Source organism: Cotesia typhae, unplaced genomic scaffold, assembly GCF_013202065.1.
Source record: "Cotesia typhae breed Kobodo isofemale line unplaced genomic scaffold, CoteBio_Ctyphae contig_26, whole genome shotgun sequence".
In the NCBI taxonomy this organism is placed as follows: domain Eukaryota; kingdom Metazoa; phylum Arthropoda; class Insecta; order Hymenoptera; family Braconidae; genus Cotesia; species Cotesia typhae.
Window position 1 is genome coordinate 806,130 of NW_027423732.1, and position 15,828 is coordinate 821,957.

General features: G+C 25.0%; 1 long non-coding RNA gene across 1 annotated transcript; it reads left to right on the forward strand.

Moving 5' to 3' along the window:
- The first annotated feature begins 1,274 nt into the window (after nt 1–1,274).
- On the forward strand, nt 1,275–4,345 carry LOC141525223 (uncharacterized). Its single transcript, XR_012478826.1, has 2 exons — nt 1,275–4,054; nt 4,148–4,345. It is a non-coding gene; the product is annotated as an uncharacterized LOC141525223 (long non-coding RNA).
- Nucleotides 4,346–15,828: the final 11,483 nt, after the last annotated feature.

Here is a 15,828-nt window from a genome sequence, read left to right on the forward strand (position 1 = left end):
TGATAATAATCATAATAATGATAAAAAAAAAATAATAATAATAATTTTAAAGAAGATAATATTTATCTTCAATTTTGAACAATAATTTTATTATTATTATTGTTATTATTATTATTATTATTATTATTATTATTATTATTATTATTATTATTATTATTATGATTATGGATAATATTAAAATAATCTTTTTCAATACAATATCTTTAGTGATATTTTAGTAAACAAATTAGCAATTACGTGCGAGTGATATATAAAGTAATAATTACTTATTAATACTGTTACTCGCGTAAATACGAGTATTATTAATTTATAATAATAATTAGTGAGTAAGTTATAGTAATTATGGTCGGTAATGTTAGACCATGAATGAGTGAGATACAAAAGTATAGAATAGAAAATTAAGATACTTTGTAAGAGTGTGAATTTAATCAAGTATTTAATCTTTTTATTATTAAATAATCCAAGTAATCTAACACTGTAGTAATCTGAAGAAAATTTTTTTGAGCTGTAGTCTAGATTAGCCTCAATTTTTAGTTTTTTTTTTTTTTTTCTAAATTATTTATTTCTTCTCTTTAGTTGCCTATTTTTTATTATGAGGTACAGTGAATGTTATGATGTGTAGATTAGATTTGTCGCTAACAATAGTTGGGTATGAATATTATTATTATTATCATTATTATTATTATTATTATTATTATTATTATTATTATTATTATTATTATTATTATTATTATTATTATTATTATTATTATTATTATTAGTACAAGATTTTTGCTAAAATTTCTAATTTTAGATCTCACGGCGGAAATATTGGGCGCTTAATATTTCCACCAAAATTCAACAATTACATTATTTTGAAATTAAAGCAAAAATCCTGAACACAATTATTATTATAAATACTACAAAATATATTTATATTAAATTTATAATAGGCAAAGCATGCTGGTTGATTTAAATTTTCTCCTCATTTTTTTTTTTTTCCTAAATTTCTTCTTTAAAATTGTAAACCTTCGGTGTGAAAAATAATCATATTTTTTTCCGGATCTTGCATTCCTAAAAAAAAAAAAAAAAAAAAAAACTGTCAAGGTTATTAATTGTAATAATAAATAAATATAGTATTATAAGAAATCACACTGACATTGTTTTAACGTGCAGGAAAAATAATAATAAAATTTTTCAAATTGTCATTATTATTATAATTATTATTATTATTATTATTATTATTATTATTATTATTATTATTATGATTTTCAGGAAAATTTCCATTATTTAATAATAATAATAATAATAATAATAATAATAATAAAAATAATGAAAACTTGAAAAATTTCGATTATTATTATTATTATTTTTTAATAATTGAAATTTTCTTGAAAATAATAATAATAATAGTAATAATAATAATAATAATAATAATAATAATAATAATAATAATAATAATAAAATAATAAAAGGTGTGGTAAAAATAATTCCTGCACGTATAAAACAAAAAAAAATGTACCCAAAAAAAAAAAAACGCACGTTCTCAAAAAAAAAAAAAAAAAAAAAAAAAAGATATCATTTTTTATTTTTATATATATTAAACCGCGATATATATTTAGCTCTCTCAGGCTCATTTAGAGGACGATCGATTGCTCAGAGAGAAAGAGGGGGTATTTTGAGCACCCCTGATCCTGCGCGCGTCGAATTTCTTCAGGACACTCTAAGGATCGAAGACCAACACTCCTATAGATTGTTATTATTATTATTATTATTATTGTTGTTGTTATTATTCGTGCTTCCAACTACCATATCTTCCTAACGATATAAATTTCCGTGGATTATTTTTATTTGAGAACGTGGGTTTACACAATCATATATAGAGACAGAAAAAAAAGAAAAAGAAATAAATTAAGGAATTAATTAATAAAACAATAATAATTAGTTTAATGCCTAGTGAAATTGCCAATAAAGTAGTTATAAATTTAGTAGCTAACTCTTCTGTGTATCATATCCCTGTATCATCTTTACATATATCCTTAATACATTTTATGCCTTCTTAAATAATTTTTATAAATTATTTATTATAAATTATCATTCTCTGTATTATTAGTGAAGTATTTTAGATTTAATTCTAGTATTTATATATATATATATATAATTTGTTTTTTAGAAGCGAGTATTGTTTTCTAACAAATATTAATTAGAATTGTGTTAATTTCTGGGTGCTGTTTTGCGAAATTGGCCTGTGTGTTAATTACCAATGCCAAAGTAGAGAGTATTAACCGGTTTGTTATTTTATTAAGTGTCAATCTATGTCTTTTCGTACAGTTGGAACAGTAGAGCCAGTTCAAGTCGAATTTCTGGGGAAAATTATCATTTTCCCGGGTTTTTTTTTTAAGAAAAATTCAACGGGTGAGCCTAAGACTTGTTCCGATTAATTCAAGTCGGAATTTTTCAATCGCTTCGCTAAAGTTTTAATTAAATCCATGTTACTAATAAATAACCAAAAGAAAAGAGCTGACAGCGTGTAAAGAAGCACGTGTTAACGTAAGCCGTGAATTCCTTTATCATTCCGTAGAATTGGTAAATCTTCTTTGAGGTAACTTATTTATCTTGGAGCTACGGAGGTAATTAGTTTCAAATGATCAAGTTATTAAGATTGTAGGGACGCCCGATGTTGGTGAAAAAACATCCACGCCGGACTCTCGATTGTGTTTAATTTATTGAGATCGGAGCATCGATCATTTATTTAAAAACATCGAACACATTGATTGTTAATATTGATGGTAAGAATAAGCGTTTAAATTTGAATAAATTATAGCTAACGATCTAAAAAGATAAATCCAAATTAGAGGTCTTAATTTTGAATTATTATTGTTTTAAATAAATTATATCGCAGACATCGAAATTTGTTTTTTTTTGTCAATACATAAATTACTGTTATTAAAATATTTAACCAAAATTTTTTATTTCTGTTAGAGTTATTTATTTGTCAAAAAATTCACGCTCTTACTATTTGGTAGTAGAAGAAAAATTTTCATTAAATTAATAACTAAAATAATATATCTGATGTCAATAGTTGCGTTGTGGTATCACTTATTCTCAACAGCGCAGTTCGATCAGGGTTCTAGCCCAGTCTCGGGTTAAAGTTGCATTATTTTTCATTTGTAAGAAAATTAATATCCTCAAGCTAACATTAATATCTAAATTCTATTTATTCAATACCATTTCTCGACAGATTTTGTTAATTTATTTTTTCACAGTTTACGAATAACGTTAATAAGATTAATACTTCAATCAACCTTTTGTCTTTTAAAATTTCTTAATCCAAAAAATTTTTTTAAATTAAATAAATAGAATTAAGATATTAATATTAGCTTGAGAATATTAATTTTCTTAAGAAAAAAAAATATTGCTAATTTTACCCGTGACTGGGCTCGAACCCTGATTGGTCCGCGCTGTTAAGAATTAGTGATACCACTTCACTGCTGATGATTCACTAAGTTCGACTTGATAAGGTTCTACTGTATCTGAGCCCGCCAAAAATTCAAATCGAAACGACTAGACAGTCCTTCAGTCCGCCATTTTGTTTCACTAGTCCGCCATTTTATTTTCCATTAAGTGATGCGGTAAACGTTGAAAAGGCCATCAGGAATTGTGTAGAGCATGCATTAGACTCTAGCACCTCTAACCAGCAAGAGAACAAATTTAAATGTTTAATTATTTATTATTAATAATAATATTTTGTTGCCTCCCTTGTAAATAACATATCCAAGCTGAGAGTAATCAAGAGGGAGTTTAGCTCTTACATGGTTGTGTGTATGAGTAACAAGAAGAAAGAACAAAAGTGTGAATGTGTGTAATCTAGATATGCTCTACAAAGCTTTTGGAGGTTATGTAGGCAGAAAGCTCTTTACAAAGTTGATAAACTTGTTTTATTCTTAATGTCTTTGTTGGACACAGTACCCGAGTGCCTTAACTTTATTAGTTTATTTCTTTTCGAAAAATCTTTTTTGTTACTTTCATTTAGGATCTAAAAATTATCCCTGAGGTTCGCCACTTTTTATAAAAGGTAAGATTTTTTTTTTTTTTTTATTTATTTAGAAATTTCATTACTCTATTAGAAGTAATGTTTTATTTTTGTGTCTTGTTTAATCTTCGACAGTTTAATAAGAAGAAAGAAATTATCCAACGGCTAAGGAAGTTGTAAGAATTTCAACAAGCTGGAAAGAAGAAAGAGCTATGAAGAAATTATGTTTAAAGAAAAAACAATTAAAACTTGATATTTTATCCCAAATCTCGTGACAATTGCCAAAATGGCGGGAGTTTGCCCATATAGCAATTTTTTCAAGGCTTGAGCAAGTCTGGTCTCAATTTCGATAGTTTTTAGTGTCTTTTTCTACCTTGAGGTCTTGTTTAATTGATAAAATCTCAAAAAATCAATCATACGGTTGATAAAACCTTGAAAAACCAAATTTTGAAAAGTTTAGTTCCTAAAATTTCTGTAAGATGGCGTTGCGCACCGGAAAAGGTAATACGTCACACTCGCGCCAAAATTCAAATTCAAAAAAAAACCTTTTTCAATTTTAAACTAATTTCAATGTTTAAATAAAATTTCCCGCCATTTTAGCATTTGTCTCACGATATTTTACACTGATATTAACAACAATAATATATTATTGATAATAAATAAAGTATTGCACACTTTGCATGAATTAAGGAACGTTGCACTACACTAACTAAAATGGTGAACTATAACTGCCTGATTGTAAGCCATTATTGGTATTTTTAAGCATGCAATAACAATAATAATAATTTGTCTAGACTACGATTTTTGTTTAAAATAGTTCTTCCCATATCATTGTCTATTATTTATCGACAAGAGTGAGAATTATTCGGGTTATAATGATAAATACAGAGACGTGTACGCAAGCCTTTTAAATAATAATAATAATAATTAACAATGTGACTTTTGATGTAATTTTGGACATGGGACCTACACGTATTCTAGTATTAAAGTTTCTAAATAGTTGGGTTATTAAATTTACTACCGGTGTCACCGGGTCTTGTTCTTCCAATATTATATATTAAAAATGAAAAAAAAAAAAAAAATTAAAAAATTAAAAGCTTAAAAAAAATACAACAAAATAATAAATTATTAAATAACGGTTTAACGAGTTAGTTATTTAAGAAGAAATAATCAATATGGTGCGTGTCTAAATTCATCGGATTTGTGTGATCTATGGAACAATAATAATGATATAATATATATAATGGCAATAACGCACCCTTTTTTTTAATATTAAATCAAGGTTTCAATAAAATGTCAATTAAACTGGAGTATATTAAATAGTTTTTGGCATTTAATTTTTAAATGAAGAATTTGGTTTTTTTTAATATAATGGTGCGTTTATAATTTTTTTGGGGGATATATAGTAAAAAATTTTGCGTCATTGTGGAAAAAAAATTTTGGGTTAAATTTTTAACACTTTTGAGTCAAAATTTAACACTTTGATGTGTCAATTTAACACTTTTTTGTGGAATTTTTATACTTTCATGAGTTGAAAAAATTTTTTGATTTTTTGTGTTAAATATTTAACACTTTAATGTGTAAATTCAATACTTTTGTATTAAATATTTAACACTTTAACGTGTAAATTAAATACAATGATGTGTAAATTTGACACTTTTTTGTGGAAATTTACACAAACTTAAATTTAACACTTTAACGTGTAAATTCAATAATATTACGAGTAAATTCTACACTTTTTTGTGTGAATTTACACAAAAGGATTCAATGAATTTTACACAGAAGTGTTAAATAAATTTACACAATAAGAGTAAATGAAATTTAACACTTTAACGTGTAAATTTAATACAATTACGTGTAAATTTCGTATTTTTTCGTGTAAATTTACACGAAAGGTGTTAAAAAACTTTAAAACTTTTTTATCGAAATTTACACAAAAAGTGTCAATTTCATTTAACACTTCAAAGTGTAAATTTGATAATATTACTAGTAATTTTACAATTTTCGGTGTAAATTTACACAAAAACTATTAAATGAATTTACATAACACTTAAAAGTGTTAATTTGATGATATTATGGTTAAATTTTACACTTTTTTTAAACGAAGTTTACACAAAAACTGTTAAATAAATTTACATAAAAAGTGTTAAATAAATTTACATAAAGTGTAAAAAAAATTTTACATTTTTTTGTGTTAATTATCTTAAATTAACACCCAAAAAAGTGTTAAAAATTTAACACAAATTTTTTTGACGTCTGAAAATTTTTTACTGTAAAAATTCAATGGTTTTTAAAGTATTCTCTACTACTTATAATAATAACAATAATAATAATAATAATTTTCAATCACTTTATACTATTTATATATTTGTATATATATTAATGAGCGGTTGTATCTGTTTAAATAGGATTATTAAAATATTATTATTTCTAGAAAATATTATTATTATTAAAGAATCTAGTCAATGAGCTTTGAACATTCCAATCAACGGGTTCTAGAAATAATAAATATTTTATTATCATTATTATGACTGTAAATAATGTCAATTTAACTATTTTGACAATGATTATATCAATAAGCTAATAATAATAATAATAATAATAATAATAATAATAATAATAATAATAATAATATATTTTTTCAATCTTATCAAAATGCTCGTTAAGGCTCCTTTATTTAAAAAGCAATAAAATAATCTTCCATATCTTCCTTAATTATTTTTTCCACGTGCCTAGGAGCATTTATTTATTTATTTATTTATTTATTTATTTATTTATTTATTTATGTATATAATAATAAGCTTGGTAATAAATTAGTAAAAAAAAAAAAAAAACGTTTTTAAAACAATAAAAACTATACTTAGGCTGTTGTTGACGTCGCAGACGATATCTTTGAGAAGAAACAAGTTTTGTATTCTCAAATAAAAAAAAAATGTTTTTTATAAACTTTTATGAAGAAAAAAAAATAAAAAAAAAAATCAAGACTTGTTGATATCTCTGTTATAGACTGTAGTTACATGTTTGTAGCGTTATAGATTAGGTGATAAAAAAATAATAATTATAAATGTATTAGCTTATAAATATTAAGGTAGTATTATCATTTTTAGTTTAAATGTGCCATTATTGTATTTGTGAGAGAATAATCCAGGTTTAACTAGTCATTTCTTAAATTTATATTATTTTAAAGGCCCGGATCATTTTCTCTTAGTAGTCACGTTTATTATTATTATTATTATTATTATTATTATTATTATTATTATTATTATTATTATTATTATTATTATTATCATTATTATTTATTATTGTGTAAAAGGTTGTATTATATGTTGTCTGTATGGAAAGAAAAAAATAAAATAACAAATGCTTAAATTTTAGCACACACCAAGCTCGCCTTGCATCACCCACGAGCAACGAATAATTAACAAATATATCATGCACTAATTGATATTTATTGCTGACACAGTTTTTTTTTTAATAATAATGATTTTATGACAAAAATAAAAAGTTTATTTACTGCACGGTGAAAAATTTTGCGTTATTTGCGGAAAAAAAATTTCGATGAATTTTTAACATTTTGTGTAAATTTAACACTTTTGTTAAAATTTAACACTTTTTTTGTGTAAATTTAACACTTTTCTGAGTTAATTCAACACTTATTGTGTAGATTTAACACTTAAGTGTGAATTTAACCTTTTTTGGTATAAATTTTTAAACTTAAATATGTTAAATAAATTTAACACTTTTTTGTGTAAATTAAACACTTGACTGTTTTAAATTTTAACACTTTGTGTAAATTTAACATTTTTAAGTGTAAATTAAAAAATTTTTGTGTAAATACTTGTGTTAATTTACACTTTATGTGTTAAATAAGTGTACCACTTTTTATGTGTAAGTGTTAATTTTTTTGTGTAAATTCAACACTTTCTGATGTAAATTTTACACTAAATGTGTTAAAAAATTTTAACACTTAATATTTAAATTTAACACTTTTATTATGTTGAAATTGAATACTTGATGTCAATTTAACACTATTAAGTGCAAATTTAACACTTGGTTAATTTTTGTATAACTTCTTATTAATAAACACAAAAAAGTATTAAAAAATTTTTTTAAACGCAATAAACAAAAAATTTTTTCACTGTGTAGAAATAATCGTTGCTCGTAAATATTAAGTTTTGCCAACAGATCAATCTAGTGAAATATTCTTCAGTAGTTAACTATGTTATTTGTAATTTGTTTTTAGTTTTAAACAATATACTAGAATAATAATTATAATTATAATAATTATTTACGCGGTGGTTTTTGGTAATAATTGATCATAGAAGATTATTATTACCCAGATGACCAAAACTTGTAGTTAATTAAAGAAGAGGTCAAGTTTCTTCATAATTTTCCTACAAAAAAAAAACTGTACAAGTTATTAGAGTAAATTTGTACAAAACCCGGCGTAGATTTTAATCAAGCTGGTTGCTCATTAAAAAAAAAAAAACTAAAATTGGCTATCTGGGTACAGAAGAAACCAAAACCACCCAGTATTTTCTGCAGGTAATCTGATTTATATTGTACCTGTTGTTGTTGAAGACATATTAATTAAAAATACTCTTATTCCACGCCAATTGCTTAATTTCGTCATAAACTACCAATATTATTTTACCTAATTTATCCAATCGATGCTTTTTACAACCTTATTATTGATAATTACCAGCAAATTCTCTCTAAAGGTTACAGGACGCCTTCGATAAAATTTATTAATCGCAATAATTTCAAATTTTAATCATGTTCGAGTTTAACATATTAGAATTCAAGATGACACTGGATATTATCCCAGATTATACTCAGTGATATTTGTGGTAAAAAAAAATTTTCAGATAGTAGCTAGTATAATCAAGATTATACTGAGTGATATCTGGATTATACTGGGTGATATCTAGATTATACTGGTAGATATCTGGATTATACTCATTGTAATCTGGATTATACTGGGTGATATCTGGATTATATTGAATGATATCTGGATTATACTGGGTAATATCTGGATTATACTGAGTGATATCTGGATTATAATCTGGATTATACTGGGTGATATCTGGATTATACTGAGTGATATCTGGATTATACTCATTATAATCTGGATTATACTGGGTGGTATCTGGATTATACTGGGTAATATCTTTAGAAATTTTTCTAAAATAAAATCAATGTTTAAAATAGTCACAACTCATAAACTAACCGGCGGATTTAGCTCATTTTCAAACTGTATCTCGGTATTGATTCACAAAACAAGTCCTCTAAGTTTCATAAAAATCGTTCAAAAACTCTAAGCGCAATCCTGCTTACATCCTCATAAAAATAATATTTTGCTATTTTTCGACGTAAATTACATCCCAAAATCTACTTAAAAAATACCTTTAGAGGGAATCGGCTGTAATATTTTTAATTTATTTTCTTTAGATTGGCTTTACCACCAAAAATAATATTTACAAGATTATTTAGCGTATGTTAGTGACACCGTAGGATTTTATTTAAAAATATTTAGTTGCTGGTATAATCTTTATATTTACTACAGTATATATAGTTGGATAGCAGTAGCTGAGCCGAGAAGAAATCCTGTGTGATGATAATCCTGATAAAAATATCAACAAAACCATTCAAATAATGTTTCTTCCTTTTATTTATTATTTCTTCTTGCTACCTAATAATTATTATAATAATTAATAAATATTAATCCTCTTCCGAGTAATTTCAACGAATTACAACGATAAGTAGTCTCTAAAATAAAGTATAAATTATTTGTGACTAAACTGATTAAATTAAAGACTTATTTTAATACCAAATAGGAATTGCTAGGATTTAAATATAAAAAAATAAATTAATCAAAATATAAGATTGACTAAATATTGATATTAAATAAATATATGTATAAATAAATAATTATATATATATATATATATGATTAAAAAAAAAAATAATTAATAATATGTATCAAAGATCTGGCGACATGTAAGTGCTTTTGTATTAATCGAGTACAAACTGTACATAAAAAAAAATAATGTTGAAATCTGTGTAATAAGATTTCAAAATATCATTAGAAATAAAATATATTAAATAAAATTTAATTAGCTAATTAGAAATTGGATACTGTTTATAGTAAGAAGTTAAACTAAATATATGATATGTAATATATAGTTATCTTGTGGGTTATTATTATTGTGGACGAGGGTGTGACAATGATCATGATAGAGAACTGAGAAATAATACCAGGGTAGCTCGGCAGGGGGCGAAACACTTGAGGATCGATATTGTTAACCCCCGCGGGGCACCGATCACAATTCTCAAAGGATTCTAACCAGTCATCGTTATGCTCCTGTAGTTTATTATAAAGTAGCTTTGAATTATAATAAATTATTTGTAAAGGTAAGTATTTTGTACAGTAAAAAAAAATTTTTTTTAAATTCTTGATGCAATTAGTAATCTGCAGTCACGATACAACTATTGTAAAGGACTATACTTTCATTAGTATTAATTTTTAGACATTTTCTAGATGGTAGCTTAACTGTCGGATAGCTTAACAGGTAGAGTCTTTGGCGCATACCCAAAAGATCCGGGTTCGAATCCTCGTCTGGGCTTCCAAAGTCTTAATTAAATCCTTAATACATTTTATGCCTTCTTAAATAATTTTTATAAATTATTTATTATGAATTATCATTCTCTGTATTATTAGTGAATTATTTTAGATTTAATTCTAGTATTTATATAAATAAATATATATATATATATATATATATATATATATATATATATATATATATATATATATATAATTTGTTTTTTAAAAGTGAGTATTGTTTTCTAACAAATATTAATTAGAATTGTGTTAATTTCTGGGTGCTGTTTTGCGAAATTGGCCTGTGTGTTAATTACCAATGCCAAAATAGAGACTATTAACCGGTTTGTTATTTTATTAAGTGTCAATCTATGTCTTTTCGTACAGTTGGAACAGTAGAGCCAGTTCAAGTCGAATTTCTGGGGAAAATTATCATTTTCCCGGGTTTTTTTTTAAAGAAAAATTCAACGGGTGAGCTTAAGACTTGTTCCGATTAATTCAAGTCGGAATTTTTCAATCGCTTCGATAAAGTTTCAATTAAATCCATGTTACTAATAAATATCCGAAAGAAAAGAGCTGACAGTGTGTAAAAAAGCACATGTTAACGTAAGCCGTGAATTCCTTTATCATTCCATAGAATTGGTAATTCTTCTTTGAGGTAACTTATTTATCTTGGAGCTACGGAGGTAATTAGTTTCAAATGATCGAGTTGTTAAGATTGTAGGGACGCCCGATGTTGGTAAAAAACATCCACGCCGGACTATCGATTGTGTTTAATTTATTGGGATCGGAGCATCAATCATTTATTTAAAAACATCGGACACATTGATTGTTAATATTGATGGTAAGAATAAGCGTTTGAATTTGAATAAATTATAGCTAACGATCTAAAAAGATAAATCCAAATTAGAGGTCTTAATTTTGAATTATTATTGTTTTAAATAAATTATATCGCAGACATCGAAATTTGTTTTTTTTTTGTCAATAGATAAATTACTGTTATTAAAATATTTAACCAAAATTTTTTATTTCTGTTAGAGTTATTTATTTGTCAAAAAATTCACGCTCTTACTATTTGGTAGTAGAAAAAAAATTTTCATTAAATTAATAACTAAAATAATATATCTGATGTCAATAGTTGCGTTGTGGTATCACTTATTCTCAACAGCGCAGTTCGATCAGGGTTCGAGCCCAGTCTCGGGTTAAAGTTGCATTATTTTTTATTTGTAAGAAAATTAATATTCTCAAGCTAACATTAATATCTAAATTCTATTTATTCAATACTATTAATTAAAATAAAGTTTTTATCATTAAAAATTTTAAGATACTTTCTCGGTGAAACTTCTCGACAGATTTTGTTAATTTATTTTTTCACAGTTTACGAATAACGTTAATAAGGTTAATACTTCAATCAATATTTTATCTTTTAAAATTTCTTAATCCAGAAAATTTTTTTAAATTAAATAAATAGAATTAAGATATTAATATTAGCTTGAGAATATTAATTTTCTTAAGAAAAAAAAAATATTGCTAATTTTACCCGAGACTGGGCTCGAACCCTGATCGGTCCGCGCTGTTAAGAATGAGTGACACCACTTCACTGCTGATGATTCATTTGATTCCTCTGTGAAACTTTTAAAGCATAAATTAATATTGAAATACTATTTTTTTTCAATATTATTTAGAAAAATAAAATATTTGATATCAATCTTTAATTAATTTTCATCAAATCGAATAGTTAGACACGAACCTTCGAACTTTCGAAGGTTCTCATGAATAGCGTGATAAACTCGCTTGAAAATAAAGTAATAAAAATACTTTTGACGCACGTTTCCTGTTAAATATCATAAACTAAAAGTAATTATTGTATTACAATGCGGACAACCTCCAAGTGACACGTGATGAGTACTTTGACCCAGATTGTGCCATACATTACAATAATTCAATGGACTCGGGTCTTTTTATTTTATTTTATTTATTCCATTGAAATTATAACGAAAGCCGGTAATGAAAAAAATAAAGATTTAAAGAGAATTTAATTAAGACGAAGCTTTTAAAAAGTTTCTCAGCTTTTGATCCCCGGGATTTTTATTTTTTTACATTTTTTATATGGTTAATAAGTTGCGAGCTGGTACTCTCTCCAGGTTCCCGTCTGAGGCAGTCTCAACTTTTTCACTTTTTCCACTTCAACCCTGTTGTGTGTTCACCCTCACAAATATATTCATCCCTCTCTTTTTTATACAAGAGGTCCAAGATACATAATGCACTTTCCGGTATTCAATATTTAAATATTTCTTTAGTTAAATAAATAATATTAAATGCAGTCTATATTATTTATAGTTTTAATATTAATATCCCGATCCAGACAGCAAAATAGTCTGGTTATAAAATTGCATCGCACTTCAGTCTACTGGGCATCAAACTTTCATCCCCAGAGTGAATACGTGTCTTGATAAATAAAATATATACGGGCTTTTTCCTCTCTGGTAAGCTCTTGAGTTTATAAATATTCTATTTTTTTATTTTATTTATCATTTTACAGATATTTTTTTTTAAGTTATGGGAGTCACCGCTAGGTGGCTAAACTTTCTCAATTGTAGAAAAATCTTTTTTTTAATATATAAGTACTAGGTAACTCGTCAAAACAATCACCAATTTATAAATACTAGAATTCAAATTTGCGCGCGAAAATTTGAATTCTAATTACAAAACAAAATTATAATAAATATATCTTTAGTAAAGATAATTAATAAAAAAGAAAGTATTTAAATATATAATTGATATTTTATAAATGTAATATAACATGTAAACATAAATTGAGATTCTCAATAAAAAAAACAATAAATATTTAACTAAAATATTTGAAATTATAATATTACTACTCTTTTTTTATTATAATATTGTAAAAATTAATTTATTTATTAGTTATTTATGTATTTATATAATTTATAAGACTTTCTTCGCTTGTGTGTCAGCAAACACTCTTTGCTCGTTGTGCCAACCTCTACAAATAAAAATATTTAGATAGATATTCAACAGATTGCGTGTTATTTAATTTCTAACAACTAAATTTAAACTAAATTGTATAGAATTAGTAAAAATAAAATGAATAATAAATATTTATATTTTTTGTAGAAAAAAGTGAATTTTATAGATTTTTCCATAAAAAAAAAAATTTTTTTAATAAATTTTGAGTTTTAAATAGTAAATAAATAAAAATAACAAAATTTGAATTTTTTTTCATACTTTTGAATTCCTTACCTAAGTTTTTTATTCTAACCAGGATAACAACTAAAGTAAGTATGGGTATTACTGCGGTTTTTTCGGTAAGTCTTACTTCAAAAGCATTTTTATTAAATTTTTCAAAAATAACAATAATTTTTTTTTTAAAACCAAAGTTTGACTCATTATTGACTCAAAAAAAAAATCAAGAGTGCGATAAACTAATATTTTCTTTAAATAATAAGCATTTAAAAAAAAATGTTCATATGGATGTATTACTGCGGGCATAAAAGGAGCTTGTCTCTATTACTGCGTGGCAATTACTGCGTGCCTATTACTAACAATCAAATTCAATTATAAACAACTTCGGGATCATATAAGAAATTAATAAAATACGTTTGGAAGATAATTATTTGTTTAATAAAATGACTGGATTAGAAGGTACTCCTGAAGTAATTTCAATTCATATCATCAATTAATAATAATCACCGGAATAGTGATGTATAACATAACAACCAGAGTTTTTATAGTAATTAAAAAAATGAGCTTTGTCGAAGAAGCACAAATCTTGATTTAAAAAAAATCATTTTGAATTTTTTTAAATCAATCAAAAAAAATTTTGAATAAAGTTACATTGACTTAATTTAATGAAAATTTCTTGGTTTTAAAGTTTTTCTGCTTAATTTAACACAACAAATTCTTTATTATAATGACCGCTTGTATTTTTTATCAACTTTAATTTATTTGTTTTATTTTTTATCAATTTCTGTTTACAATTTATTTTTAACTAAGAGCAATTTGAAGGCAACTTGAACTGTCAATTGACAGGCAATATTTTCTTTTTAATTTAGAATATATGGATTATTTTACACCCTTAGTAATTGGTAGAAATGCATACAAATAGAGGTGCTTATATTATTGCGGATTATTGAAAACATTCGCAGTAATACAAGCATGTTCATTTTTTTGGTAGCAATCACCGCGTCCTTAAATAAATAATATTAATTGATGAAAATTGAATTTTCAATGCATAACTGATATTGAAGAAGGGTTGTCTTATTTTTATATGGAAAAAATTAAAAATTTGCAGCATTTTATGTAAAGAAAAAGATCTTTTAGTTTTTTCGTATAGAAACTCACAAAAAAGCTATAGTTTACTACCTGTTAGCCAGTTAATTTTAATTTATCAATAGTTGTACGTGTAAAACTACACAAATATTTTCTTAAAAATTTCATTTACAAGAAACAATTTTTTTTAATTCAAAAAACTCAAGTACGATTTATTTATAATTGAAATAAAAAAATCTTAATAAAAATTAATCTGGAAATGATTGTTGAAATATATAAGGGTGAAAATATGTTTAAACACCAAAAAGCAAGTGATTAAATCACTAGCCCTAAAAAAAAAAAAAAAAAATAAAAAATAGAAAAAACAAGAAGGGTAACTCTGAAAGCGACCTCAATCGAAGTTAAGACCAAAAAATATTATTTCTCTGTCTGGAGAGCAGAAGGGCTGAGAAGGAGCGTTTAAATCCATACAAACATATATATATATATCTGCTTTTATCAATTGATTTTGCTCCTGGTAGTTCTGCCGTCCTGATAGTGGTGCGTTGCGATCCAGTTTCATCAAACTCCTTGAAGCAATTAACGTTATTTCAATTACAATCTATTATTGTTTGGGTTTTTTTATAAAAACCTTTTGTAAAGTTCCTCGGGGGGTTTAACGCTTTTATTATAAATATTTCTATCAACTTCTGCTACCCCAGTACCAAAACGCTTCTGCGGAGATTTCTTCGCGACGAAAAAATCCGTTCTTTTGATTATTCTTTCTCAGCTTGGAATTTTTTTTGTTTTGTATTTCTTACAAGAAATATTTTTAGTAAAAAATTAAATTTTTTAATGGTTTATTTATTGTTTTCATTAAAAAAGACAATAAATCCAGAAATATTGAACGTGAAATAAAAAAAGGCATGCAACAGATACTTTT